This window comes from Anabrus simplex, chromosome 6 (assembly GCF_040414725.1).
Source record: "Anabrus simplex isolate iqAnaSimp1 chromosome 6, ASM4041472v1, whole genome shotgun sequence".
Taxonomy (NCBI): Eukaryota; Metazoa; Arthropoda; class Insecta; order Orthoptera; family Tettigoniidae; genus Anabrus; species Anabrus simplex.
The window spans coordinates 23280917-23307386 of record NC_090270.1 but is presented as its reverse complement, the minus strand read 5'-3'; the positions used below and the strand labels follow the sequence as shown (position 1 = coordinate 23307386).

At 44.6% G+C, this 26470-nt stretch overlaps 1 non-coding gene across 1 annotated transcript; it reads right to left on the bottom strand.

The window, feature by feature from the left end:
- Positions 1 to 22125: 22125 nt before the first annotated feature.
- On the bottom strand, positions 22126 to 22244 carry LOC136876634 (5S ribosomal RNA). The gene has a single exon (XR_010860663.2). It is a non-coding gene; the product is annotated as a 5S ribosomal RNA (ribosomal RNA).
- Between the last annotated feature and the right edge of the window lie 4226 nt (positions 22245 to 26470).

Sequence of the window (26470 nt, the reverse complement as noted above, 5' to 3'; positions counted from 1 at the left end):
GTCGTGTTAGCGCCCATTTACATCAGCTGATTTTACACAACACACAGAAAGCAACTTCAAGTACGAAGCGAACAGAAGTCACAACAACAAGAATTAATGGCCAATAATTTTATAATACCCTTTTCGCAATTTTAATACTTTAAACATCTTTGGAAAATACATAGTGTTGGCCTCTGTGGTGTAGTGGTTAGTGTGATTATCTATCACATCCGGAGGCCCGGGTTCGATTGCAGGCTCTGCCACAAAATTTGAAAATTGTTGCGAAGGCTGGAACGGGGTCCACTTAGTCTCTGAAGATCAACTGAGTTCGATTCCCGCTTCAGCCATCCTCGAAGTGGTTTTCCTGGATTTGTCACTTTTTCTCCATGCAAATGCCGGGATAGTACCTAACTTAAGGCCACGGCCGCTTCCTTCCCCTGTTCCTTGTCTATCCCTTCCAATCTTCCCATCACCCACAACGCCCCTGTTCAGCATAATAGGTCAGGCCGTCTGGACGAGGAACTGGTCATCCTCTACAGTTGTATCCCCCACCCCGTCGAAATTTCTGATACTGCAGGACACTGTCCTTGAGGCGGTAGAGGTGAGATACCTCGCTGAGTCCGAGGGAAAAACCAACCCTGGATGATAAACTGATTAAATAATAATAATATCACTGAAAACTTGACTGACATGTTCACAGAAATAGCTTAGTGACTTGCATGTGCTCAGGGAATTTCACAGATCTGTTTGATATCAGGTCGGATGTATAAAAATGCACACGCATTTCTTCATCGAACATTCTCAAACTTTCCATGTTTCACTGTCTTGATACTTGTCAGAGCAGAAAAAGCACTTTCAGATCAAGATGTAGAAACTGCAGCAAAAAATGACGGCACGTTTAGTCAAACGAGGATTATTTATCGTTTAGCTTTTACTGCTAGGAGTGCCCCAAGGCATGTTCGTGCAGGTGTGTCTAAATATGTGACGATGATGATGATGAGGTAGGGAGAGAGTGAAAGCCGGTGCCGGCACGTAGCCTACTCCTGTCGAAGAACGTCCCCATGCGACGGACGAATCACCACCACCTGCCTTATGTACCCTCACTCCATATGAGCATTGCGGAGAGGTTTAGAATTTAATCCAGGCTTTTGGCATGCAATCTAGTGATTAGAAATTGTATACCAGCACCTCTCCTACCCTTCTGGCCAACGTTCTGATGGTGACATCTTTTACACCGACGAAACTCGAACCGGGTAACTGGGCACCTTAACAATCATGGCTGTCAGGCGGGCTGCTCAGTCGATATTCAGAAGCTCTTTAATTCCTGGATCTTCAGTTCTAAACTACCGTTGGTCTTCAAGTTTGCCAAACTTTCCTCTTCAAAACGTTCGAAATTTCTGGAGGTTGTGATTTGATTTCTCTGTTGTTGTTAAGGTCGTCACTCCAGGCCACCCTGTCCTGTGCTGACGTTTTTATTTCTACGTAACTGTTGCATCCTGCATCTGCTCTAATCTGCTTGTCATGTTCACACCTTGGTCTACCCCTACTGTTTTTACTGCCTACACTTCCTCAAAAACCAACTGAACAAGTCCTGGGTGTCTTCAGGTTTATCCTATCATTCTATCCCTCCGTCTGGTCGATCTCCTCTCACCAATTCGATTCAGTACCTCTACATTCGTAATTCGAGCTAACCATGTGACCTTCAGCATTTTTCTGCAACACCACATTTCAAAAGCTTCTATCCTCTTTATTTCTGAGCGAGTTATCGTCCATGTTTCAGTTCCATAGCGTGCCTCGCTCCAGACGGAACTCTTCAGAAACATCTTTCTAATTCCTATACCAATGTTCGAAGTGAGCAAATGTCTGTTCTTAAGAAAGGCCTTCCTAGCTTGTGCTAGTCTGTATTTTATGTCCTCCTTACTTCTGCCATCCTTAGTTATTCTACTACCATAGTAACAATATTCATCTAGTGCCTTTAATACATCATTTCATAATCTAATATTTCCTGCGTCGCCTGCCTTCGTTCGAGCGCACTCCATTACTTTCGTTTTGGACTTATTTATTTGCATCTTATACTCCTTATCAAAGACTCCATCCATAGCATTCAGCAATTTCTCCAGTTCTTCTGCAGACTCAGATAAAATAACAATATTATCGGCAATTCTCACGGTTTTGATTTACTCTCCTTGAATTGTGATTCTCTTTGCAAATTCCTCTTCGATTTCCTTTACTGCCTGCTCTATAGAAATACTGAAAAGGGGACAGGGCAAACTACAGCCTTGCCACACTCCTTTTAGGACTGCTGCTTCTTTTTCGTAGCCTTCGATTGATTTCTTATGGAGTCATTGATTCTCATTAATTAATTGTCTAAGATACCCTTTCAGTGTCTCTTTCAATTGCAGTAAGTGGTCACAAATCAATGATTTTATAGTTAAGGGGGCTTACTGCTCCTTTTATTGCAAATTTTATATCGACTTCGGGGCATCCTGACCATTACAAGACTGCACTCACTTTGGAAAGCGCTGGACTGTAGAATGCGGGTCGTCGAATCCCAACATGATGGGCAACCACTAGCAAAAGTATCGGCAGAGGCAGTGTGTTAACTTCAAAATCGTAAAATGTCTAAAATAAAATATGCTTATATGGTCATTTATTGTAATTGTTGACTGATGTTCAAATACTTTTCCATTCATTGAGAATGTAATACGAGGAATGAGTAGAAGGTAGATATTATGAAAAACTAATTAATATAGTTGTGGAACCTTCTTCTTCCGGCGCTGACGATATTCTTGTAATCACTGCGAACTCGATTTTGGTCCTGTAGAGCTGTGTTTGATCTCATTGTATACAAAAGTTATTAATTTTACTAACGGTGGAGTAAGCAGACGTTTTCGATTGCTTTGACATTGAACATGATGAAAATTTTGTTGAAAATGTCACAAAAAGAATTATAAGGAGAAATCCGTCACAAACAGATTTACTAATTGATATGATTTTGAGGTAGGTGACCTTAGAAAAGAGCTCTGCGTTTGCACACTGTGTCCGTGATCTTCTCTATATTAAGCTTGTTGTAAACGATCAAATTTGTGTCGCATTCAAGACTTCACAAGAAGTTTCAAAACTCCACAAATTTACTCGTAAAATCACTCGCAATATTTGAGAAGTCTACAAAAGTCTTGAAAGTGAATTTAGAACATGTTATAGTCAATCAAAGAATCCCCCAATCTTTTACAGAAATGACCAGTGAATGGAATTCGAGTATTAACAGTGCATGCTATGCCGCAAGGCATGCTGGGATTGCCGGGACGGGAATAAAAAGAACAAAAATGACTTCGTCTTGATGACCAAGGGATGTTGTAGGCGTATTAGCTGCTAAGTGTGGTGCACTACCCTGCCCATTTTCACTGGGCTCCGTAGAGTACCACAGTTAAACGACAGCGTACGAGGAGTTTGCAATCTCAAGGAAATGAGCAATTTGTATGTTTATTACCACATCGTAACCTATAAGTAAAGCACTGTTCGATTTATGACGATCTTCATGTAACACACTTTGATTATAATTAATTAAGTTCTTTATTTTCCGGGTATAATTCTGTTAACATATTTTTTATTTTTCAATTTATTCAAAATTAGTTTCATCAGACTTAAGAAGCTAACAGTTATAAAATAACCGAGTCGAAAATGGAAAGAGATGGTTTCGGAAAACACATGGTTCAAACATCTCACTACCTCTGCCAGGTTTGAACACATCATAACTCTAATGCAGATTCACAGGTACTCACTACTCAGGTCATGTGGTGAGGGTGACCCCAGGTTAACACTTCTGATCTATCATTGTAGGTGGTGGCCTATTAATAAGGAGAATATAAAGTTCAAACTAATGCGCTATAAGTGGAAGATAAACATCTGCTATCGTGAAAGTGTATCAGGAGAGGAAAACCTTGTCCGAATGACCAAGTCGTGACTCACCTCCTGGACGTTCCTTTGTCGCTCGACCGAACACTTCAGGTTTGTTAAAATATAGATCGAACCTTGTTCTCTCTTCTTTTTACTCTCCACCTTCGTACCCTCCTAGAATACTGGAGTGAAATGAAAATTAATCTTAGTCGCACAACTAACAGATTTCTTAACAAAGAGATCAAGTACGATGAAATACTCTATCTTCCACACATAAATAAGAGTTCGGGAAAGTGGGGCTGTCTCACTCCTATTATTTTTATTACCGAACGACCTGGCCATACGGTTTGGATCACACTGCTGTGACAATGGATTCGAGAGATGGTGGATTCGAATCCAACCGTCGGCAGCCCTGAATATGGTTTTCCGTGGTTACCTATTTTCACACGCCACAAATGCTGGGGCTGCGCCTTGACTAAGACCACGGCTTCTACCTTCCAAAACCTAGCCCTTTCCTATCCTTGCATCGCCAAAAACGTTCGATGTATCAGTGCGACATTAAACCACCACTTTCTTTGATTATCGGAATTAAATTAGAAACGTTCAACTGAACATTTTCGAATTGTTTCGTATGTTTAAAATGGCAAAGGTGTATTTTTCGATATGAAAACAAGCCACCTTCCATTTAAAAAATCCACAGTTCTAGCCCTTCAGGCAAGCAACTCAATGTTGAAAACATCCTGGGGATATGAGCTACGAATTTTAGGTAAATAAAATATAATTTAGAGTGCGAGCTTATTCTTTATTTATTTCTAAAAACAATCCTTTTCTTAATCATAGTTTTCTGGTCGATTAGATCACGGCCGACTGGATCCCTCGCTGCGCTGAGCGACGCATCAAGTTGGCCGTGATTAGATTAGCAGTTTGCCTTTTTCTACCGCTACGAGCGCTAATGTGAGTCAATGCAGAATTTTACTTGAGCCCTTCGGTGTAGATATTTTTCAAAAATAAAAAAATACCTGAACGTATTAAACCAAGGAACACATTACAGAAAGAATTATGTAAATAAGTTAATTTGGTTAGGATCTGGATAAAAAGAAAACAAAAGGAACAAGCGATTTCATGCTATTTTCCCGGAACTGCATTTAGGCCGGAAGTGATTTTCGAAATTTGCTTTTGAAGTTTGATATGTCGATCCAAGACTCACAATTTGAAACCTTTCCGGGACCCTAAGCCCTTCAACTTTCGCATAATGGAGGAACTTACGTTTTTCGTAGTATAAGAATCGTTCCTTTCTCTGCTAAGAAATATTTTCAACATTACAAAATGGTGGAAAATTTCTCTACGGAAAACCAAATGATCATAAATATGACTCTCCGTCATGGGCATCCATCAAAGGTTGCTAAGTAACGCTACTTCGTTACTCAATTAATGTTATGATGACCCCGTAATTCTGGGACATATTTATGTCAAAATGTTCGTTTTTCTCTCCCGTAAAATTATTTATGACGGGTTTTTTGTACTCATGTAATCAGTTACAGCAAAGTGATGATGAAAATGTTATTGCTGTTGTGGAGAAAGAAGACTGTCCTAGACCTGTGTGATGTGTTCAATTTTCAGAATGAAGCACACATACTTCGTACCACTTTGTTTTCTAATGGTGTTACATCCTCATTGTAGAGCCGTGAGCCTGGGAAGCAGGCAACATGACGCAATGGCCCGTGTTCGTTCGCAGAACACAGCAGGTTACAGAATGACGTGACTTATAATACAGGACGAGTTCTAGATTGAGGAGATTTTCTCACCGAAATCACAGGAGGAACAGTAATTGCTTAAGCTGTGTACGAGCAACCAAGCCGGGATGTTAAAGCCTGTATTCCTCGTAATGGAATCGCTAGGATTATGGCTACGTACCAGAGGCAAGAAAGAGGGAACAGGTTGGATTAAAACAGACAGACTGCAATGAAACTAATAGGATGACCAGTTAAGAAGTCATAATATCGTTGTACGCCTGCCTTTTTTACATTGAGTGTACTCGGAATGACGAAATGAGTAAATAATAATGTTGTTTTACGTCCTACTAACTACTTTGAACAGTTTTCCGGAAACGCCGAAATGCCGGAATTTAGTCCCGCAGGAGTTCTTCTATGTGCCAGTAAATCTTTCTACACGAGGTTGAAGTATTTGAGCACCTTCAAATACCATCGGAGTGAGCCATGATCGAACCTGCCAAGTTGGGGTCAGAAGGCCAGCGTCTCAACCATCTGAGCCGCTCAGCCCGGCACATTAAATGTGGAAACTATGGTAAACTCAAGAGGAGGGCGGAAAATAGAGCCAACTGGAGACCTGCCCCAAACCAAACTACGGACTGAACACTTGAGGAGGAGGAGGAGGAGGAGGAGGAGGAGGAGGGAACTTAGATTCCACCATAAGACGCCATTTTTAGCGGTCTAATTGGTTGATTTTATGGCATTTTCTCGTATCTCTTCTATTTATGGGTCCATGTTAAGTAATTGTCGCCATGTTGGTGTACACGCATGCACAAAAATGGTGTCCCGATATAAGCAGAGTATGGCGTCACCCCACCCCCTCAGCCTGCTACAAGACTGTTGTAATTGAAACGGGCTCAGTGGTGGAAGTATAGCAATACACACACTGTGCCTTCAGCACTGCGCGTTCACTCCTTCCCCCTCCTTTACGGTACTGCAGTGGCTTTCAGCATTACCTCTTCACTTACTTTTCTGTATTGGAGTGGCCTAAAACCCTACCTCTTCACTCCCTCCCCTTCTTTTCTGTACTGGAGTGGCCCTCAACACTACCGCTTCACTCCCTCCCCTACTTTTCTGTATTGGAGTGACCTTCAACACAACCTCGTCCCTCCTCCCCTCTATTTTCTGTATTGGTGTGGCCTTCAACACTACCCCTTCACTCCCTCCCCTACTTTTCTGTACTGAAATGGCCTTCAACATTATCCCTTCACTCCCTCCCCTCCTTTACGGTACTGGAGTGGCCTTCAACACTACTACTTCACTCCCTCTCCTACTTTTTTGTACTGTAGTGGCCCTCAACACTACCTCTTCCCTCCCTCCCCTCCTTTTTTGTACTGGAGTGGCCTTCAACACTACCTCTTCACTCCCTCCCCTACTTTTCTCTATTGGAGTGGCCTTCAACACTACCTCTTCACTCCCTCCCCTACTTTTCTGTATTGGAGTGGCCTTCAACACTACCACTTCACTCCCTCCCTTCCTTTCCATTACTGAAGTGGCCTTCAGCACTATCCGTTCACTCCCTCCCTTTCTTTCCAGTACTGGAGTGGCCTTCAACACTACCTCTTCACTCCCTCCCCTACTTTTCTGTATTGGAGTGGCCTTCAACACTACCTCTTCACTCCCTCCCCTAATTTTCTGTATTGGAGTGGCCTTCAACACTACCACTTCACTCCCTCCTTTCCTTTCCAGTACTGAAGTGGCCTTCAACACTATCCGTTCACTCTCTCCCTTCCTTTCCAGTGCTGGAGTAGCCTTCAACACTACCTCTTCCCTCCCACCCCTCCTTTTCTGTACTGAAGTGGCTTTCAACACTACCTCTTCCCTCCCTCCCCTCCTTTTCTGCACTGAAGTGGCCTTAAACACTACATCTTCACTCCCTCCCTTCCTTTCCAGTACTGGAGTGGCCTTCTACATTACCCGCACACTCCCTTCCCCTCCTTTCCAGTACTGGAGTGGCCTTCAACACTCCCTCCCCTACTTTTCTGTACTGGAGTGGCCTTAAACACTACATCTTCTCTCCCTCCCCTACTTTCCAGTACTGGAGTGGCATTCAGCACTACCTCTTCACTCCCTTCCCTCCTTTCCTGTTCTGGAGTGGCCTTCAGCACTACCTCTTGACTCCCTCCCCTACTTTCCAGTACTGGAGTGGCCTTCTACACTACCTCTTCACTCCCTACCCTACATTTCAGTACTGGAGTGACCTTCAACATTACCCCTCCCCTCCGTTCCAGTACTGGAGTGGCCTCAGCATTACCCCTTCTCTCCGTTCCAGTACTGGAGTGGCTTTCAGCATTACCCCTTCCCTCCGTTCCAGTACTGGAGTGGCCTTCATCATTACCCCTCCCATATTTTCCAGTACTGGAGGGGGACAGTGCTGATTGTTTATGCCGGGACACCATTTCTGTGCATGCGTGTACATGCAGTGATAGCCACCTCATTGATTGTCGGACAAGTTGGTATACTTCAGGCATCTATGGCAGCCTTCAAGCTGGTGAAGTATTGCAATGTCCGTAACGGCATGTCTGACTCCAAACTCAGTCCCAAATACGAACTCGACCCTTAAGTTACCAACTCACGTCCCCTAGTTGACAGTACTTGATTCCCCGTTTAGTCGAATTTCACGAGGGGGAGCGATACTGAGGATGTATTGTACCACCCCCACACACGGGAGGTTATCCTTTAAAGGCTTCGGTGTACAATCAGCACCATATGTATGGCCTATTGTGTTTGAAAATATCCATTACTCCACTCGACGGTCCAGCAATAGCTACGTTTCAATTACCGTTTAATATATCTTAAGCGCACCCGGTGGCCATAATCGTTAAGGCATCAAGTCTATATGACATGACAGCGTGGTTAGCCTGTCCAAAAAATGTCACCATCAGAATGTTGACCGGCAGGATGGGAGAAGTGATGGTGGTAACTACTAGATTGCGTGTCAAAAGCCACGACTTAAATCTAAACCTCTCCGCAGAGTTCATACAGTATGCAGTGAGTGCATGATGGTGATTCGTCAGTCGGATGGCGACGTAAAGCCTTGAGCAGGACCCTTGGTGGTATTCGACAAGATTAGGCTACGTGCCGATACCCGGGCTCACCCTCTCCCTATCTCATTATCATAATCATCCCACATCCAGACACGCATTTGCCCATGGGCGTCAGATATAAAGACTTGCACCAGGCGATCTGATACGATAAATAAATAAATAAATAAATAATTAAATAAATAAATAAATAAATAATCTTGATTTTAACAGGCAACAGGTTGGCCAGTGCGCTACGCTTTGAAGCTGTTAAGTCATAATGAAATGAAAACCTACAACCTGTTTCCAGTCATTGACTGGGTCAGGAATGTAATGAATGAAGCAGATATAGGCTATTAGTACGATGGGGTCGCCACTCCCAAAGTGATTTATTAATGACTGATAGATGCTATGAAATGAGAATGGAGAGTGTTGCTGGAATGAAAGATGACAGGGAAAACCGGAGTACCCGGAGAAAACCTGTCCCGCCTCCGCTTTGTCCAGCACAAATCTCACATGGAGTGACCGGGATTTGAACCACGGTATCCAGCGGTGAGAGGCCGACGCGCTGCCGTCTGAGCCACGGAGGCTCTTGTTAAGTCATAATAAAATATGTAATTTTCGTCTTATGTATACAGTGAAACTACAACCTTGTAAACAGTCAGAGTAATGCGGCAGCCTTCGGGGAAGCCTCAGTATGAATTGACGCTATCTCTTTTGTATAGCGTTAATGTAATTATACTCGTGACGTAGACGACGGTTGACTTAATTAGAAACCTCCAAACCTCCGCGGAACACGGAAATGAGCAGCAGATTATCGCAGTCGGTCACAGTTTTAAGTCTCGGCCGTGTCCATTCGATCTTCTCCACTCCACTTTTGCAGGTGCGTCAAGGCTGGGCCAGGCTCTCACTTCTAATTGTAAGGGCTAGTTCAGTCCAGTGGCGAGTGATTTAGTGTATCAACTAAACGAGAGAACAGCAAGTAGGGGGAAGGTGGTCTTCAGGTGGCGACTGCTGTACCGACCACACGCTCGGTGTTGCTTCAGGATATGCAACGACGGCTTGCTTATAGCTGGTTATCGCTAATACGCGAGTGTGACAGTTTTAAACATAGAAGATATTTTTTTGCTAGTTTCTTTACGTCGCACCGACACAGATAGGTCTTATGACGACGATGGGACAGGAAAGGGCTAGGAGTGGGAAGGAAGTGGCCGTGGCCTTAATTAAGGTACAGCCCCAGCATTTGCCTGGAGTGAAAATGGGAAACCACGGAAAACCATCTCCAGGGCTGCCGATAGTGGGGTTCGAACCTACTATCTTTCAAATACTAGATACTGACCGCACTTAAGCGACTGTAGCTATCGAGCTCGGTAGAATAATTTAGAAAATGCATCGTGGTGTTACAGCATCCCATATAGGCACGCCCTCGGTGATCCTTGGATGGGTTGGAATGAAGGTCGGCTAACTGAAGGGCCGGGAAGGCTGATAGTAGGAAGTGGGAGGAATGTGGGGGCGTAACTTGGCTGTTGTCTGGTAGGATCTTGTAGGCTCTGAGGGCAGTGGCGGAGCTAAGAAGCTCGGCCCCCGACCCCGCAATAATTGAAAATAGGCCCCCCGTTTCTTGATAAGGAAAGTTAAGTTACAAGAAGGTTGTATATCATTACAATGAACAGCGACGACGATAATAATAATAATAATAATAATAATAATAATAATAATAATAATAATAATAATAATTTACTCAATTTAGTTTCCAAATCCGAAGGAATAAAAGTAATACACGTATATGGCACGAACACACACACACGCACAAACAAGAAATACATATTCCAGTTATAGTACGGGAACACGCTGACCATCATAATATTAAGAAATAATTCGTTCCTAGCACCAAATAATTTACAACTCAACCGTCAATCGTAGGCCTACTTAGCTACACCGACTGCCGAGAGTTATAAACAGGCTCGAAACTTCAGTATTTAGAGTTTACATAAGGAGGCTGTCTTTGTTGTCGCATCTTCTCTGACTACTGGCTTCTCAGAACTGGCTAATTACTTAAAAAGCCTTGTTGATTGTTGTGAGTGGCAGCAAGGGATCTTTTTTATTGGAACAGGCTGGGAAATCCACATTAAGAAATAACTACCGTACTCCTATTGACGAAAGAAGCTCTGCACTACGACGGCCAAAGTTTGGAATGATCCTCTAATACAAATAATACTGTGTTGTGTGCTGTAGCTTTATCAATATGTGAAATCACTCTTCATTTACTGAATTAAGAAACAGTCATGGGCTTGAATTAGTACGGGTGGTTATGGGGGCGGGAGTTGGGAGGGCATGGCACCCGGGGGAGGAAGCAGGCCACTGCCAACCACCGGACAGGCCATATGATCCGTTCACAATGCATCGGCCGAAACGCCAGGCGGGACGTCTATGCTCCACACTAGACCACTCTACATCCCCAGGGATACCCCGAATAGGAACATTGTTTAGGGCAGTGGTATTCAAAGTGTCGCACGCATACCACTCGGGGTATGAGGAGTCCTCTCAATGGGTAGGCAAATTTGTCGTAGTTTGTAACTGATTATAGTGAGCCGTTCAGAAATGAGTTGAACCTGCTCATTTTCAACAAAATCTTCTTTTTAATTGAGTGTATTTGTTCACCAGTATAAGAGTACCCTTTCTGAACTATTCATTCTAAAACATGTGTCAGTTTGTACCTTCCAATGACCAGGTATGTAAAAATGCACACCTATGCTGCATTTCTCTTTTTATTTTTTTTGTTTCGAAATCCACTCATTCACTTGAATATTTTTCAGTAGCAGTGAATGTAGTACAGTAGTATTAATTATAGGCCTAGTAGTACACATATCGTTGCTAGGCAATGAAAATATCGCAGGCCTAATTCCACTCACGAGAAAACCACGTTTGTCCTCTCTTGTGAAGGGTTCCCGCTTTGCCTAAGAAGGGAACAGGAGGCGCCAATGGTCGAATAATTGGGCTATCATTAAGCCAGGAACAGTTCTGCTGACCGCTCAGCTGTGGGTTTCTTCTGTAAACTTTACTCCGAAGGTGGTACGAAGATTTCTTTGCACAGCGATTATATATATATATATATATATATATATACTTGTTGTTATTGGAGAACTGGGTGGTGTAGCGGGTCATCCCGGCGAGCATGGTTTGGTTCTTGGTGTTTGCTGGGATGGGAAGGTCGGGCTCGACGTGGCTGCGGGAACCGGGAGCGGAGGCAGTAACCCGAGGTGAAACCTCAAACACTCAGAATCAGTCCACCTATTCGAGACACCTTTTTAAGAGGGATAGCCTCCGTGTTCGACATTCGGCGTAATCTGGTGCTGGGCACTGGCAAGTCCTCGCCTGTGGCTAGAGGTGGGGACGGAGCGAGTAATACCGATGAGTAATCCGGTTGTAGCGGTAGAGCGCACCACCGATCCCCTCCGCTTACAACTGTAAGTACTCGCGGAGGACCAGAGCACAGTGTAGCGCACGACAAGTGTTTAACAAGGGCAGACCACGACGTTGAGATCACGGATCATCTTCAAATTTTGTAAACGTTTAGTAGTCTATTAGGACAAGATAATGTGCAAATAGTAAGGCGTACTATTAAAGCGTTTTCAAGAAAATAGCAAGAGAATTTTCGCGTCGAATGTGTACCGGTGCGTTGCAGTCACGAGCACGAGGTGGCGGTGGTCGAGTGGTTAGCGTTCAAGCTCCGCAATCACTGGATCGAGTCTCGCTCTTCACTTTTTGTTTTTCAACACTGGTCATATTCTTTCATATATATTGCAGGTCAGAGCGTCCAGGTGCAAAGCAGTTCCGGGTACCTAACACGATTTCACTGTCAGGTATGAGGGATTTCACAAATCGCGACAGGCATACATTTTCAGGAATACTTTATGCATTGGGCCGTTTACTTGTTGATAATTATAAATGATATATTTGCTTTGTAGTCCACCTCTGTCGTGGAGTGGTTCGTGTGATTAGCTGCCACTCCCAGATGCCCGGGTTTGATTCCCGGCTCTGCCACGAAATTTGAAAAGTGGTACAAGGGCAGGAACGGGGTCCACTCAGCCTCGGGAGGTCACCTGAGTAGATGGGGGGTTCGATTCCCTCCTCAGCCATCCTCGAAGTGCTTTTCCGTAGATTCCCATTTATTTCTACTCCGGGTAAATGCCGGGATGTAGGCCCCTACCTAATGTAAGGCCACGGCCACTTCCTTCCCTCTTCCTTGCCTATCCCTTCCAATCTTCCCATCTCTCCACAAGGCTCCTGTTCAGCATAGCAGGTGAGGTCACCTGGGCGAGGTACTGGTCATCCTACCCAGTTGTATACTCGACCCAAACTCTCGCGCTCCAGGACACCGCCCTTGAGGCAGTAGAGGTGGGATTCCTCGCTGAGTCCGAAGGAAAAACCGACCCTGGAGGGTAAACAGATAAAGAAAGAAAGAAAGAAAGAAAGAAAGAAAGAAAGATATTTTTTGTAATGATAAACATTAGTAAAGAGCCAAATAACATTGGAAATCCAATAAAGTTCATGCAAATATACCTTTTTTCAGTATATTACCTTTGAATTGTAATGTATATGAAAGAATTTGACCAGTGTTGAAAAACAAAACAACACGCGGGACTCGATCCAGCGAGCCAACGATTACGGAGCTTGAACGCTAACCACGCGACCACCACCGTTTCGCGCTCATGATCGCAACGCACCGGTACATATTCGACGTGAAAACTTATCTTGAGATTTTCTCTAGAACGCATTAGTAGTACACCTTACTACTTGCACATTATCTTGTCCTAATGGACTACTAAATGTGTACAAAGTTTGAAGGTACTCCGTGATCCGAACGTAGTGGCCACCCCTTGTAAGAGTATTATACCTGTATTCAGTCTGTGTTTCTTAATTTGCGTCTATATTTCCTCCGCTTGTTGTGGTTTGTAGATAATACAAAGCATAGTAGATAATAATTGTGGCATTAGTTTGATATTTAATCCCATTTTGAGATGGTATTCATGTTTTAGAAAATTTAAGGAATTGCATAAATTTTTACAGAAATTTGTACCACAAATGCCACGAAAACCGTCTGATGCATGGCATTTCTTTGAAATTACTGGTGATAAAAATAAGCAAAATGCAAATTTTGCGGCCGCATTTACTTGACGGCTGGTGGCGTATCAAATTTGTGGGATTATATCAAGAGGCATCACAAGGATGAAATGAGCAGGTCGGCTTCTCCAGCAGAAAGCAACATTGCTGTATTCAGCAAAATGGTTTGTTGTGAGAAAAGGACATTGAATTTACGTTGCCATACCAATAACGTATTTAAACGTGCCGCCACAGTACATTCACTCGGTAGTTTACTCGGTACTACCGGGTGATGACGTCACAACAACTGCTCCGCTCCGCTCCGCTCCGCTCCGCTCCGTCCCCACCACTAGTGCAGACGTCTCGTAGAGTCAAGAACAATCCAGGCTGTTGCGTGCGCGGAGCAGGCGGCGCAGAGCGAGGAGCGCGCAGACACACGACAAATTAAGTATAACATAAACATGTTAGTGTTGAACTGTAGAAATATTGTAAAGAAAGGAGTAGTAAGTAATTTAATACATATATATCCTGCAGATATTGTAATAGAAATTGAATGATGACTGAGAAGTGAAATGTTCTCACGGAACTGGAGTGTTTATCGTACAGTCGGACAGACAGACATACGAAAGGAGGACGAGTATTCATTCCGGTCAAACAATAATTTGAAACTTACGAAAGAAAATAGCGGTATTAATGTAACGACCCCATAGTTTATTATAAATAAAATACCAATATTATGTTGTTAATACATTTTATTCAACAGAACGTGGTACAATTGGAATGTGGGCAATAACTCTGTGTAGAAATTCTTTTTGCACGTTTTTGCCGAATCCTAACCAAATGTTTCCTTTTCAGGATTGAAATTGTCAATCGGGAGATAGTTGCTTCGAACCACCATTGTCGGCAACTCTGAGGATGGTTTTCCGTGGTTTCCTATTTTCATACCAGCCAAACGCTGGGGCTGTACCTTATTTAACCTTATAATGCTCGGCGTGACAAATTTGTCACGACTTTTAGATGCTATCAGAAGCTATAATACATCTCTTTTATTCTTTCCGGACCACAGTTGAAGAAAATATCCACCAGAGTGTGTTCACGACTTTGGGACAAATGTGCTACACTGGGCATTAAAAATAAAAGAGATGTATTCTAGCTTCTGATAGCATCTGAAAGTCGTGTGACAAATTTGTCACGCCGGGCATTATAGGGTTAAGGCCACGGCCGCTTCCTACCCTATCCTAGCTAGAGAAAATTCTGCGCACGCAAAAAAAAAAAAAAAAAAAAAAAAAAACCAACATCATTATTCTATAAGTTCCAACTGACCATGATATATTGACAACCTCCAAATGTGCGCGCGAGTCAACAGCGCCATCTTGTGTGACTTCACATACACTGACTGACAGAGCAAATGCAACACCAAGAAGGAGTGGTTCGAAAGGGATGAAAGTTGGGGAAAAAACAGAGACGGCACGGACGAATAATTGATGTTTATTTCAAACCGATATGCAGGTTACACAATGCGCACGGCATCGACTCAGTAGGATGTAGGACCACCGCGAGCGGCGATGCACGCAGAAACACGTCGAGGTACTGAGTCAATAAGAGTGCGGATGGTGTCCTGAGGGATGGTTCTCCATTCTCTGTCAACCATTTGCCACAGTTGGTCGTCCGTACGAGGCTGGGGCAGAGTTTGCAAACGGCGTCCAATGAGATCCCACACGTGTTCGATTGGTGAGAGATCCGGAGAGTACGCTGGCCACGGAAGCATCTGTACACCTCGTAGAGCCTGTTGGGAGATGCGAGCAGTGTGTGGGCGGGCATTATCCTGCTGAAACAGAGCATTGGGCAGCCCCTGAAGGTACGGGAGTGCCACCGGCCGCAGCACATGCTGCACGTAGCGGTGGGCATTTAACGTGCCTTGAATACGCACTAGAGGTGACGTGGAATCATACGCAATAGCGCTCCAAACCATGATGCCGCGTTGTCTAGCGGTAGGGCGCTCCACAGTTACTGCCGGATTTGACCTTTCTCCACGCCGACGCCACACTCGTCTGCGGTGACTATCACTGACAGAACAGAAGCGTGACTCATCGGAGAACACGACGTTCCGCCATTCCCTCATCCAAGTCGCTCTAGCCCGGCACCATGCCAGGCGTGCACGTCTATGCTGTGGAGTCAATGGTAGTCTTCTGAGCGGACGCCGGGAGTGCAGGCCTCCTTCAACCAATCGACGGGAAATTGTTCTGGTCGATATTGGAACAGCCAGGGTGTCTTGCACATGCTGAAGAATGGCGGTTGACGTGGCGTGCGGGGCTGCCACCGCTTGGCGGCGGATTCGCCGATCCTCGCGTGCTGACGTCACTCGGGCTGCGCCTGGACCCCTCGCACGTGCCACATGTCCCTGCGCCAACCATCTTCGCCAGAGGCGCTGCACCGTGGACACATCCCTATGGGTATCGGCTGCGATTTGACGAAGCGACCAACCTGCCCTTCTCAGCCCGATCACCATACCCCTCGTAAAGTCGTCTGTCTGCTGGAAATGCCTCCGTTGACGGCGGCCTGGCATTCTTAGCTATACACGTGTCCTGTGGCACACGACAACACGTTCTACAATGACTGTCGGCTGAGAAATCACGGTGCGAACTGGGCCATTCGCCAACGCCGTGTCCCATTTATCGTTCGCTACGTGCGCAGCACAGCGGCGCATTTCAAATCATGAGCATACCTCAGTGACGTCAGTCTACCCTGCAATTGGCATAAAGTTCTGACCACTCCTTCTTGGTGTTGCATTTGCTCTGTCAGTCAGTGTATTTAGCACAAATCTTGCCTTAATTTGAAGCGGTATTTAATGAAGACGGCCGGCACCGTGGTGTAGGGGTAGCGTGCCTGCTTCTAACCCGGAGGCCCCGGGTAGGTCAGGGATTTTTACCTGGACCTGAAGGCTGGTTCGAGGTCCACTCAGTCTACGTGATTAGAATTGAGGAGCTATCTGACGGTGAGATGGCGGCCCCGGTCTAGAAAGCCAAGAATAAAGGCCGAGAGGATTCGTCGTGCTGACCACACGACACCTCGTAATCTGCAGGCCTTCGGGCTGAGCAGTGCTCGCTTGGTAGGCCAAGGCCCTTCAAGTGCTATAGTGGCATGGGCGGTGGGGGGGGGGGTGGTACTCTCGGCGATATACGCGTTCAACTCAAACATTAAACGTGTCTTTAAAATGCCCTTTCTATGTACCCGTTCTCGAGGAACGCAATATACATCATTACAGACCGTTATGCCTTTCAGCGTTCAGTCTGCAAGCCTCTGTGAATTTACCAAACGTCACCACAATCCTCTCTTTGTAAATAGTGCTGTGGCCTCATTTAGTTCTATACCTCTTATCTTTAAACCGTTAGAACCATCATCGTCTTGGTCTCCCTCTACTTCTCTTACCCTCCATAACAGAGTCCATCATTCGCCTAGATAACCTATCCTCCTCCATTCGCCTCACATGTACATACAGCCGCTTTATGCCCCTGTGGGTGGACGTGGTAGAATAACCCTCACGGTATCCCTTGCCTGCCGTTAGAGGTGACTAAAAAGGCCCCAAGGGCTCTGAACTTTGGAGCGTGGGTTGACGACCACGGGGCCCTTAGCTCAGTCCTGACATTGCTTCCACTTACTTGTGCCAGGCTCCTAATTTTCATCTGTCCTGTCCGAACTCCTTTGGACAACCCTTGTTCTTTTCCCACCCCGACGCTATTAGGTTTCCGAGTGCTAGGGAGTCTTTCATTTTCACGCCCTCCGTGGCCCTTGCCATTCTTTGGCCGATACCTTCATTTTCGGAAGTGTCGGATCCCTTCCATTTTTTTCTCGCTGATTAGTGTTATAGGCTATAGAGGATGGTTGCCTAATTGTACTTCCTCTAAAAACAGTAATTACCACCACCACCACCACCACCGTACAGCTTCATCCGTCGAATTCATTCCTAACTTAGCCTTTATCTCCTCATTCGGAGTACACGCCTGCCATTGTTCCCACCTGTTTGTACCAGCAACCATTCTCGCTACTTTCATGTCTGTAACTTCTAACTACCCAGTTTTCGCTCCCGTAAATCTAAGTTGGTCTGAAAACAGACCAATGTAAAGATAATTCCGTCTGGGAGCTGACTTTCTTCTTGCAGAATGCCGTTGATCGCAACTGCGAGCTGAATGCATTAGCTTTACTGCATCTTGATTCAATCTCACTTAGTATATTACCATCCTGGGAGGACACACCATGGTGTGGGTTACTGTAGTCACGTCCTAGTTCGTGAACCATGGGCAACGGCCGAGTGATCTAGTAAGTGGTCCTGAGAGTCGGGATACCAGTTGCTATGGAATGGGAGTGGGCATCTCGGACATATTCTGAGTCATGGCCCTCCTTGTGCTCAGGCAGAGAGGACTACACAATCCATCGGTGGTCCCTAACCCGTTAGAGGAGAGATCCTCACTTGGACTATGTGTAAGTATTGTAGCATCCTGCTTCACGACTTTACCGAGCTCAGAACATTTTAAGCAAGCCTCGGATCTATGGGAGTAACGGAGGAACCTACGTTAAAAGTTAAGGATGAGAAACATGAACTAATTTCTTTTTTTGCTATTTGTTTTACGTCGCACCGACACAGATAGGTCTTATGGTGACGATGGGAAAGGAAAGGCCTAGGAATGGGAAGGAAGCGGCCGTGGCCTTAATTAAGGTACAGCCCCAGCATTTTCCTGGTGTGAAAGTAGGAAACCACGGAAAACTATCTTCAGGACTGCCGACAGTGGGGTTCGAACCCACTATCTCCCGGATGCAAGCTCAGAGCTGCGCGCTCCTAACCGCACGGCCAACTCGCCCGGTACATGAACTTCTGAGTACAAGGCTCGACTCTCAAGACAAGTAAGTAAACTCGTGTCCTCATCCCGAGGTGTTGCAGCTCTTTTCAGGAGGTAAGCTGCATGTACCATTTCAACCACATACCAGCCCTCCTGCCAGTACCGGCAATCCAACCCGGGCCCTCGAGGACGGCAGCTAATAACACTAACCGTTACGCTACGAAGGCGGACGACTCTAATGATATTGTGAGGTGGAAAGGGTGGCGCTGACGCCAATACGGAAATATTGGTAAGGGAATCAGCTATGTGAGGAACGACGCGGAAAGGAACGTGATTGTAGCGGGTTCAGTGTTAGATATAAACTTATTTTTGGAGGTACATGAAAGGAAAATTTGAGTAGGTACTACTGCTCTGTTCTAGAGGTGAGATTTCACCATAAGATCTCGCCGACAAGGACCTTGGAGAAGGTATCGCAACCATTGCGAGATCCTCGAGTAATTAGCCATCTTGCACACGCACAGGTTCGTGAGCGGGGGACGAACATTAGAACACTTTACTGCAATCATTATAAGTTACCAGCTCGTTGTGCAATTGACAGTGTAAATATGTTTGAGGGCCATGCTCGAATATACGCACATACATCCATACATCTACCAGAATGAATGCTCCCCGTGCTACCGTTCCTACCCTGTCTCTACTCCAGTTCCATGAGAAAATATCCGCATCCGTATTATCACTTCTCAGCCATGATCCAATTCCTGTCTGGTAAATATCTAGATATTGGATTACTTAATTCTGTTCCTTGGTTTACAATAATTATTCTTTTTTATTTTATTTTTCTTTCTTTTTTTTCTTAATCCGTTTACCCGCCAGGGTTGGTTTTTCCCTCGGACTCAGCGAGGGATCCCATGTCTATCTTCTCAAGGGCAGTGTTCTGGAGCGCGAGTCTTTGGGTCGGGGATACAACTGGGAAGGAGGACCATTACCTCGCCCAGGCTGCCTCACCTGCTATGCTGAACAGGGGCCTTGTGGGGGTGAGAAGTTGGGAAGGGATAGACAAGAAAGAGTTAAGGAAGCGGCCGTGGCCTTAAGTTAGGTACCATCCCAGCATTTTCCTGGAGAAGTGGGAAACCACGGAAAACCACATCGAGGATGGCTGAGGTAGAAATCGAATCCGCTTCTACTCATTTGACCTCCCAAGGGTGAGTGCACCCCATTCCAGCCCTCGCGCCATTTTTCAAATTTCGTGGCAGAGCCGGGAATCGAACTCCGGCGTCCGGGGGTGGCAGCTAATTACACTAACCACTACACCACAGAGACGGACTTATATATTATCAGAGTGAAAATGAAAACCTACAGCCTGTTTTCCAGTCTTTGCCCGGGTCAGGGATGTAATGAATGAAGCAGATATAGGCTATTAGTACGATGGGGTCGCCACTCCCAAAGTGATTATTAATGACTGATAAATGCTATGAAATGAGAATGGAGAGTGTTGCTGGAATGAAAGATGACAGGGAAAACCGGAGTACCCGGAGAAAAACCTGTCCCGCCTCCGCTTTGTCCAGCACAAATCTCACATGGAGTGACCGGGATTTGAACCACGGTATCCAGCGGTGAGAGGCCGACGCGCTGCCGTCTGAGCCACGGAGGCTCAACATATTATCAGAGTAAAACATCATAATTACTTTTTTTGCTAGTGGCTTTACGTCGCACCGATACAGATAGGTCTTACGGCGACGATGGGATAGGAAAGGCCTAGGAGTTGGAAGGAAGTGACTGTGGCCTTAATTAAGGCACAGTCCCAGCATTTGCCTGGTGTGAAAATGGGAAACCTCGGAAAACCATCTTCAGGGCTGTCTACAGTGGGATTCGAACCCACTATCTCCCGGATGCAAGCGCACAGCCGCGCGCCCTTAACTGCACAGCCAAATCGCCCGGTCATCATAATTACTAACGAAAGTGAACATTTGAGGAAGGTAACTGCATAATTCACAGTTTAAGTACAGGCGATGATGAAAGGAAGTTAACAATTAATTTGACTGATGTAACTAATTACATCATTTAGAAATTGAATGTACACATTTTTTTTAAGTACTGCGGGGCTGGGCTGGGTAGCTCAGGCGGCAGAACGTTGGTCTTCTGAGCTCAAGTTGGCGGGTTCGATCATGGCTCAGTCCGGTGGTCCTTGAAGGTGATCAAATATGTCAGCCCCGTGTTGGTAGATTTACCGGTACGTTAATGAACGCCTGCTGGACGAAATTCCGGCACCTCGCCACCTCCGAAAACCGCAAAAATAGTTCGTGGGACGTAAAGCCAATAACATTATTGATATTGTTTCCCGCGAGAGTTCTTTTACGTGTCAGTAAATCTGCCGACACGAGGCAGACATATTTGATCACCTTGAAGTACCACCGGACTGAGCCCGAATCGAACCTGCCCAGTTGGGGTCAGAACGTCAGCGCCTTAACCGTCTGAATCACTCAGTCCGGCTCAAGGAAAACAAATGAGCTTATAACATGGGACAGTTGAGGCCAAAGTGGTGCGAGTTACATCACAGATGTTTCAAGACAAAAAGCCCTTTTATTAGAATTGTAATAAAAAGTCTACGAAGTAATTTGAAAAAAATTAGACGCAATGTGTTCCAATTTCATAATGTATTGCCATTGTTGTCAATATAATTAGTTGGGCCGAAGAACAATTTAGATAATGTAAAAGCACAGCTTAGATTGAATTAAACTATAAATTAATATCTTCGGTTGTTTAGAATGGAGTTGTGAAAATGAAATGAAATACTTAGGATGAGAGAGATTAAATAACATAAAATGACAGGCACAATGAAGTCAAAGACATATATTGGTTTATGTAAATTTCCTCATGCGAAAAATGATCGGCTAAAAATGTGCAAGCCTCGAGTAAAAGCACGAGCGAAAGTAAGGATTCTTCTTTCTTAGAAGTTGCTTTACATCGCACCGATACAGATAGGTCTTACGGCGATGATGGGATAGGAAAGGCCTAGGAGTGGGAAGGAAGCGGTCGTGGCCTTAATTAAGGTTCAGCCCCAGCATTTGCCTGGTGTGAAAATGGGAAACCACGGAAAACTATATTCAGGGCTGCCGACAGTAGTGTTCGAACCCACTATCTCCCGGAAGCAAGATCACAGCTGCGCGACCCTAACCGCACGGCCAATCGCCCGATAGTAAAGATTCTTAGCTAATTATCGCACAGAGGATTATCTACATTTTGTCAATAAATACATCTATAAACATATTATCAAGGAGGGTCCTGTGGTCAGCACGACGAATCCTTTCGGCCGTTATTCTTGGCTTTCTACTTTGTAGATCGCGGCCGCTATCCCACCGTCATATAGCTCCTCAATTCTAATAACTTAGGCTGAGTCAACCTCGAACCAGCCCTCAGATCCAGGTAAAAATCCCTGACCTGACCGGGAATCGAACCCGGGGCCTCCGGGTAAGACGCAGGCATGCTACCCCTACACCACGGAGCGGTCTGAGCGAATTGAGCCAACGGCACGTGGTGTTCCCAAGCGGTCACCCATCCAAGTACTGACAACGCCCAATGTTGCTTAACTGCGGTAATCGGACGAGAACCGGTGTATTCAACATGGTATGGCCGCTGGCAATTTCCGCTGAGTGGGGATTAATTTTGTGTAGTAGACTAGATTAAACGTTTGTGTGTGAGTGTTCCCACAGTAGGTTCATTGACACAGCGATTGCCTGTGTGTTGGTATTGTAACTAAAAATGGTAGATGTGACCGTGTAATCTGATATGTGAAGTTGAGAGACATGTAGAAGGCCCCTTGTCATCAAACTCTAGAAGACTAATTACTTCACTGAAGGTAGTTTTATAGGTCGGGAGTCTGTTTCGTTGCACTGAACCTTACACTTGTCGACTTCAAATTCCACAAAGTTATCTCACGAAAATTGTTCCTTGAATGCAAATAAATTATTCTTTATCCATTTGAGTTTTATTTGTGATCATTTGATTTTTACCAGTAGCAAATATGATACCATTTTTTGATATTGCCGTCAGTTTTACACTGCCCGACATATAGTCATTTTTGATATGGATTACTCCCGAAACCCCAGACATGCATGGGAACATTTTCATTGCAGTTACGTCCAGCCTCTGGAATTGTGACTTCACTCTTGGTCACGTCTCTGCAATGTATAACATCGCAGGTCTCACCACGTTCCTACAGCTCTTTCCCTTTACTTTTACAGTTAGTCGTCTGTCAAATAAAACACCAGACAATCTTTTCCAGTTTGACCAGGCAGTCTGAACTCGGGGAGGTATTTCTAAGTCTCGCTCTATACCGTACATCCTAGGTAGTCTGTAACTTATCGTCCGGCTCTACGGCTAAATGTTTAGCGTACTGGCCTTTGGTCACAGGGGTCCCGGGTTCGATTCCCGGCAGGGTCGGGCATTTTAACGACCATTCGTTAATTTCTCTGGCACGATGACTGGGTGTATGTGCTGTCTTCATCATCATTTCATCCTCATCACGACACGCAGGTCGCCTACGGGAATCAAATCAAAAGACCTGCCTGCACCTGGCGAGCCGAACATGTCTTCGGACACTCCCGGCACTAAAAGCCATACGCCATTTCATTTTTGTAACTTATCTCCACCAGTCTCAATATTTTCAAGTCCTGTTCCTCCAAGGCAGAGATATTCAGTTTATTTATGATTAATGTTAAGACCTTTGTCTTCTAGAGCTTTTTTCCAGAATTCCAGTTTCCTCTATTGATGCTACAGAGAAAGATGTCATCTGCAAATATTCACCAAGGAGCTACCTCTTATGATCTCACAGAGAACATCGATAACAACATCAAAGTTATAGGGATTCAGTGATCATTCATCGATATTGTCCCCGTCAACCATAAGGACAATCTCCACATCTTCATATAGATGGGCTTTCTCCTTCTCAAGCTCGTTCTTACTTGCGACGTCATCAGGAATAACTGTTCTTCTGACAGTCGTGTAGCGCTCATTAGAGGGGTGGAAGGGGGTGGGCTATAAACAGTTTCATTACATTTACGTGCAGTCAGTTTTGTGTGCTTCATTGGTTCTGAATGGTCGGCGTACTGCCCTTCGGTTGAGAGGGCCGCGGATTCTATTTCAGCTGGAGATTGATAACTACGTATAATAGATTCCCCTTACTCGGGGACCGAGTATTTGTATTCATATTAATACACTTCTCTTCACTTACACAAGCAGGCCCCCGTGGTGTAGGAGTTCGAGATCCACTCAGCTTATGTGATTAGAATTGAGGAGCTATCTGACGGTGAGATGGCGACCCCGGTCTCGACAGCCCAGAATAATGGGCGAGAAAATGCGTCGTGCTGACCACACGACCCCTCGTAATCTGCAGGCCTTCGGGCTGAGCAGCGGTCGCTGGGCAGGCCAAGGCCCTTTCAAGGGCCTTAAGTGTCGTGGGGTTTTCACTTACACACAACACTCCACACTATGGTCGTAATTTTGAAAGATACATTCTGACAGTTATTAGAATACCTGGGTGGGAAGAAAGGAGTAGGGGGTATGGTTGCCATGGAAACGTGGGCATGCCCACTGCGGTTGCTATGGAGATAAGCCTACTGGCCGGGTCTAGTTACTTGGAGTTGCCAAACCTCTCCACTACCTACTGAGGGGTCTGAACGAACGAACGAACGAAGAAGTGAGCCTGGCAACACCGTGCAATGCTCCTACCTCCCGCCCTATCTTTCAAACTGCTTCTTTAAATATTACAGGTACAGTAACCTTCGCAGGAACACGCAAGAGTAAATACACTCCTCTAGAGTTGGCTCAAGAAGGGCATGCGGCAGTCTTTTCATGCTAGTGGTTTTACGTCACACGGACACCGATAGATCTTATGGCGACGGTAGGATAGGAAAGGCCGAGGAGATGGAAGGAAGCGGCCTTGGCCTTAATTATGGTACAGCCCCAGCATTTGGCTGGTGTGAAAATAGGAATCCACGGAAAACCATACTCAGGGCTGCTGACAGGGCCTTGGGAAAAAGACCAGGAATAATAAAAAGAATCATTCTGCTCCATACATAATAGAAGCTATAACGATGTTTTTTTAAACTTTGCCTGTTTTCTTATTGGCAATTTAGGATCGCACAGTACAACTGACAAGGATCTCCACTTCCACCAAACAGTGTTAAACCGATTTGGTATGAACCTCACATCGCCACAATCTTCATGTTTTCACAGAATACATTTCTAGGCACTGCGCCCCGCAGTTCCGAGCATCACACGGTAATGTACAGCAACCTTAAAAGTTATCTACATTTATAACTGTTATATTCTTCAGTCTGCCGAAACTAATTTTGTGGAATAAATTTATAAACAACGCGAAAATAAATCATATGGAAACAGAATTTTACATGAAAAATTAATTGAAAGTTAAAATACCAAGTTTAGTTAGTGAAAGAACATCATCAGATTCCATTTAATCAAAACTATAAACATTTTTCTTTATTTATGTTTAACTACTTAGGAACTTAAAATCTGGAATTTATTTTAATGAAGTCCTCTTTTCTCTCCACTCTAACAATCGAAAATCACAGCTCAACTTCTAGGAGAAATCGGAAGGTTGTAGGTGTCTCGTAGGACTATTTTGCTCATATTTAACATCTCTTTGATTCCTACTGATGTACTGACCTAATTATTTTGATTATGAAATATTATTTCCCCTTGTCAATTTAGTTTTGAAAATCTGTTGTCCACGATCAAAGATTTGTCAAATTCAAGACGCCACAAGTTTACTTGTCAAATCGCTTGCAATACTTGAGAAGTCTTGACAAGTCTTCAAAAGTTTTGAAAGTGAATTAGAACAAGTTCTAATCGATCTATGAACTGTCAAGTTTTTGACAGAACTGACCAATGGAATTCAAGTATTGACGGTGCGTGCTATGCCGCTAGGCATGCTGGGTTTGCCAGGACTGGAATCAAAACAACAACAACATGGCTTCGTTTTCATGACCAAGGGATGTTGTGGGCGTATTAGCGGCTAAGTGTGGTGCACATCCCTGCCCATATTCACTGGGCTCCGTAGAGTACCACAGTAAAACGGCGGCGTACGAGGAGATTGCAACAGAAATATCTCAAGAAAGTGGACAGCGTTTATACTTATTTCCGTTAAAGTAAACACTATCAGCAATACTCGAATTATGACGATCTTCGCATATAAACTAATAACGTGGATCACAGAGGAATAAGATGCGTGGGGTTTGAATGGCTCGACAAGGAATTAACAAAAGCAGAACTCAACACAACAAATTTTGAAATTTTATTTCTTTCCTTTTTTTCTCGTTTAAATATGAGAAACAGAAAATTTGAATGAATAACAACAATATTAATGAGCACGTCAGTTCTAGCAATATCGTGGAAGTCCAAATTTCAGGTACAAAAACTTGAGAGAATTACAAATTGTTAATTTACACAGAAAAGAGCTGAATTGCTCTTGCCAGGTACAATATTTTTCAAGAGCAAGAAATGCTCCAGGAAAATACGCTCCGTAGCAGTTTGTATTCCAGAGGCATCAATTTTTTATGGCGCACTTAAATTCCACCTGACAACCTATCGGTTGTCCTCCATTAAAGTATTTACACCAAGTTGCTCCGATGTGGGCTTATATATTGCTCAACATTTATGTAATTCACTGTTCCCAAAGGGAACTAAAACCAGAAACAATTACCGAATAAACAGGGGCATGACTGCCCATACTAAATGGCCTTAATGACAAAAGAAAAAAAAGACTGGTTGTAACCAGCCATAGACAAAATGCAAGGAGGCGAAACTCCTGCACTCCTTCTAGAAATACTTAAAATCCTAAGAGGGC